Below are 4684 nucleotides of genomic sequence, written 5' to 3'. Positions count from 1 at the left end.
TCAAAGACTGAAATGGAACAAGTCATAACCAACATATCTTCCTGAATTTACTTTGCTAAGTAGACAGCAGCTTTCATACATACATATCAGAGTTCATAAGAGCCATACCTTAGCATTTCAACCTTTTGTCTTCCTGTAAAAATTCTGAAGCAATCTTAAATGAGTTATTTACTCACCAGCAATGAATCAAATATTTACTTTCTTTACACACACACACACACACACACACACACACACACACACACACACACGCAAACACACACACACTTACTCTTATTTGCTCTCATACGGCATCATTTTCTTTCTTTCTACACTATTTCACACTGACAAGGCGTTCTGTGTGACTGCTTTATAGAACCCCACAAACTCACTCTTTTCTGAAACAGTGGCTGACAGACAGAACAAGGAGGGAAGATACCGGATCCTACCGGAACCTTGGGAGCTATTTTAATATGAGAAAGACAGACTGGGTCTCAAATACCCTCGTCTTGCCGTTCCCGCTGCTGTTCTAAGTGCTACGTGAAAGGAAGGGCACCTGTGAGCCTTTGCCCCAGAGACTCGCCCGTGGCTGTGAGGCTCCAGATCCTGACCAGAGAAGCTAAGGACAGAGGAGGAGGCAGGAGGAGGGTGGAGAGCAGCGAAGGTACTGCAAGTGAAGGCTGCTCCAGGTTTCCAGAGCTAATTTTGGTCAGCTGTGTAGATCCGCATCACTCTTTCCAGAGGCAGAAGCATGCATTGCATGGGGAGCAAGCAACCACGCAGACCAATGCCAGGGCTGCCTCGAGGCCATGCTGAAAATGCGTAGGGTTCCTAGGCCAAGTACAACATTGGTAGCCTAGGTGTCCTTTTCTGGGGCCACCGTGTCTGTTCTTGCTGGGTTCTCTGTTCTAGGGGTTTCGTGAGAGCGGCTAGAGGCTGGGCGTGCTGCTTCCCTTCCCTCTTTTGTGTAGAAGCCAGCTGTGCACACTGGCACTCCTGACCCACAGCCTCTGCTGCCTGAGGATTGTGTCGCTGGTCACAGAGTACTTTCATAGGATCAAACCTTCTTGAGAATCCATCGGATTGGCCAATATGGCGACCATGTTTGTAATTTAACAACAGGGAGTCTGAGGAAGAACTGATGCAAGTGTCAGGGCAGTTTGAGCTAAACTGACTCAAAAAAAAAAAAAAAAAAAAAAAAAACCCAAACCAAAACAACAACAACAATAAAAACCAACCTCAAACACCCCAGCTGGGTGGTGGTGACACAGGACTTTATTCCCAGCACTCAAGAGGCGGAGACAGGCCAACCTGGTCTACAGAGTGAGTGAGTTCAGGACAGACAGGGATACACAGAGAAACCCTGTCTCAAAAAATGAAAACAAACAAACAAAAACCCAAATATAAACAAATCCAAAATTCATAGGTTTATAACAAAAAGAGCAAATCAACAAAATAGTCCTCAATTTTTTTTCCTTTTGGTAAAAAGAAAGGAAAAAATTTTCTTTCACAAGAAAAGCTCTGTATTGCCAGGTTTCTGGTTTTGCAATATTGGAATTCTGGTTTTCATATACCAGGAGGAACAGATTCAGATATAAACAGGTGTGGATATATGCACGTGTGTGTGTTTGTTAAAGATTTAGTAAAATTGGAGTTTAAACATACAAAGAGCAGCAGTCCAGCTAGCCTTTGGAGACGAGTTTCGTAAATCCTAAGAAGCACCTTTTAAAACATCACCTTTTAAAACCAATGATCTCTGAATTACTGATTTGCTACACAGTTAGGTCCTTGGAGAAGTGGTCCTTGGGTAGGTGACCATCTACCTCCACCGAAGTAACCAGCAGTCACGTCATCAGTTAGCTTGATGGCAAACCGAAATAACATCAGTTCTATGGTGTTCTGACATTTAGTCTTTCACTCCTGTTGTAAAGACATGTCCGATTTGCTTTTTGTCTTTTGCAAACCATCGATAATTGAGTTTTCTGCCAAAGAGTCACCTTTAACTTATCAGTCACACAATTACAATTTTTTTTTTTGCAAACACACACACACACACACACACACACACACACACACACACACACACACACACCAGAATTATGACTTTTGGCTGTTAGTTCGCTTGTGAGGGCGATGCAGCTGACATGCAAGGTGCTTAGACAGCCAGCAATAGAGAGTCCATTTAGACTGAAGACCTCTGTGTATTTACTCAGCCACCACCTATTTCATACTCATTCCACCTTAGGTCAGCAGACAACATGGGTGAAATCTGCAAAGGATGCCCTCGCTTGGGTGTGGTCATCGGAAGCTTTGAGTCCCTTGTTGCAAGTTATAAAACCAAGAGCCGCACCCTTGCCATGTAATTCCCCCACCACCACCAGCACTAAAGCTTCTCCCCAATTTACCCCAAACCTCACCACCCCGAGGGGTCATTTAGGAAGCATAGCAGCTCCTATACTTGGGCTTGGGAGGTCTGGGCAGACAAAGCCTGCTTTGCACCCGTGGCGACCTTCGGCCTCTGGGACTTGCATCGCTGCCAGGCGGCTCCGCGCCACTACCTAAACTCGTCAACAGCGTAAAGCGGCGGACAGAAGCGCTGCAGCCAGCGACACTAGAAGCCGAGGGGGTAGGGTGGGGGGGGGGTGGGGGCGGTCCCCGGGTTCCACAGCCTGGGGAAAACACAAGACTCCCACTTGGAATTCCCAGCAGTGCCAGGTGCCCCTAAGGCAAATCCCAAAGACAGCACGTGCTCCGAGGTGTCTCCGCGAGCGTTTTCTGCACCAATACACCTCACACTTGAATTCTGGGGCGAGGGGGCCCTGCTTCGACGACGGGCGGACACTATGCAGGCTATTGTTCTCAGGGTCTCCTGGGCGGGAGACGCCCCCCCCCCATCCGGCTCCCAGGCAGCATCTGCCACTGGGCAAAGCCTTTCAGCTCCGCGCGAACAGGGCGTGCCGGGGGGCGCTGCGGATTATCATAAAATCCTAAACCAGTCCCCATGGGGTGTTCCAAGCTTAGAAACAAAGCTCCTAGCCGAGCCAGGCCTGCCCCGTCGGGGACCCGCCACCCGAGCTCCCAAACCCAGTCCAAGGACCACGCCCAGCCAGAGCCTTAGGCAGAACAGCGACGACTGGCCTAGAGCTGAGGGTCCTCAGACGAAGACTTGGCCCTCCTCAGCCGCCTGCCCTTCCCCTCAATGGAGAACTCTCCCACTCAAGAGGAGGACCCCTCCCCCGCACAGCCCCAGTTCCTTCCCCAAGCCCGTCTACTCTCCTCAAACCCCGGAGGTCTCCACCCTCCCTCATCTCTCCTCCCCTCATTCTTCAGACCAGCCTCGCCTCGCGCCACCTGCGCGCGAAGCTTCAGACCCGCCCCCCACCCTACACTCCCCCACCCCCCGACTTCTCAGTCCTTTCTAAGCCACGGCCTCCTCCCCCAGATTCGATCACCTGTCCCCACCCAGTTCCCAGTTTTGCTCAAATCCAGGTCTCCATCCCCGTTTGTCCCATTCGTAGTTATTCTCCAGCCAGCTCCCCAGGCCCGGGGCGTCGATGTCCCTCGCCCACCAAGATCGATGCTGCAAGGGCAGACTAGGCGACAGAGCTCCAGCGGAGGGACCTAGCGCCGCGCCGCTAGGGGCTGGGCAGAAGAAAAAGGCCTTTGTGGCTCCCGCAGGTGCCTCGAGGGCCTCCGCTCTTCTTAGGGACTGAGAATATACAGTCGGGGTTTGGTCCAGGTTGGGCAAACCCTGAGGCAAAAGGAACCAAGGACGTTTATCTAGGCGGTGGATGGGAACCAGGGACAGCGGCAAGCCAGGGACATACAGGAGGGCAGGTCGGCCTCTAGACAAACACTCCCCCGCACTCCCACCTTCTAGCCATTTACTAGCTCGTCAACAAGCTACGGCAGCGCGCCTACTGGGTGATAAGCATGAGCACCCTTCAATTCGGCAGCCTCCTTACTCTAGCCATTTGTAAATCTCTCCAGCAAACATTAAACGCCTAAGGCACCGCAAGGCACCAAGTCCAGCTCTGTGGGCGTACAAAGAACCTTACTGGCGCCCCACCTCAGTCCGCATGGCCTCCTGAATCTTAAACATCTCTCTCTGCGGCCAGGGAAAACCTAGGCGCATCCCAATTTCCTCTCTTTTGTGCGCCTCAGGGAGAAACAGAGAGAGAGAGAGAGGGATGGGTGCTCCATCCTGGGAAGATTAAGACCTCCACCCTCCCCTCGCCATCACCCACTCCTCCAGGATGCTGCGACTGTGCGGGTCCGTCGGTCGGTCTCTGGGTCTCTGAGTCTCGCCGAGGCGCGGTAGCTGCGGATGCACGGGGCGGGAGCGGCTGCAAGCGCGCTCGCTCGGTGGCCGCCTTGCGCGCCTGGAGCTGGACTCCCGAGTGGTGAGCGGGGGTGGGGACGAGCCGCCTGGGCCAATCACGGATCCTAGGGCTCCGCCCCAGCGCTCGCCACCTCGCACTAGCAGGTTAGGGGAAGGCGGGACCAGCAGCGCCCCGCATCCTCCGCGCGGCCGCCGCCTTTGGGACTACAAATCCCGACAGTCCCTGTTGCAGGGCCAGGGTCCGAAAGGGGACAGAGGGTACGGCCCCAGAACCTCGACAGCCCCTGGCCCTCTAATCGCCATTCTCCGCGTTCCTTTCTGGTCCCATGGTAACAGCGACACTTCACAAAGCCCGAGTGCAGG

The 4684-nt window shown here is 52.9% G+C and overlaps 1 protein-coding gene across 1 annotated transcript in view; it reads right to left on the bottom strand.

The window, feature by feature from the left end:
* Dpysl5 (dihydropyrimidinase like 5) overlaps positions 1 to 4392 on the bottom strand; it is an 85536-nt gene extending 81144 nt beyond the window's left edge. The window contains exon 1 of the mRNA XM_051172444.1: positions 4227 to 4392. The gene's annotated coding sequence lies outside the window, so the exon portion shown is untranslated. The remainder of the gene's footprint in view (positions 1 to 4226) is intronic.
* Positions 4393 to 4684: the final 292 nt, after the last annotated feature.

Source organism: Acomys russatus, chromosome 1, assembly GCF_903995435.1.
Source record: "Acomys russatus chromosome 1, mAcoRus1.1, whole genome shotgun sequence".
Lineage (NCBI taxonomy): Eukaryota > Metazoa > Chordata > Mammalia > Rodentia > Muridae > Acomys > Acomys russatus.
The sequence above is the reverse complement of the archived record's forward strand: the minus strand, read 5'-3'. Positions and strand labels throughout refer to the sequence as shown.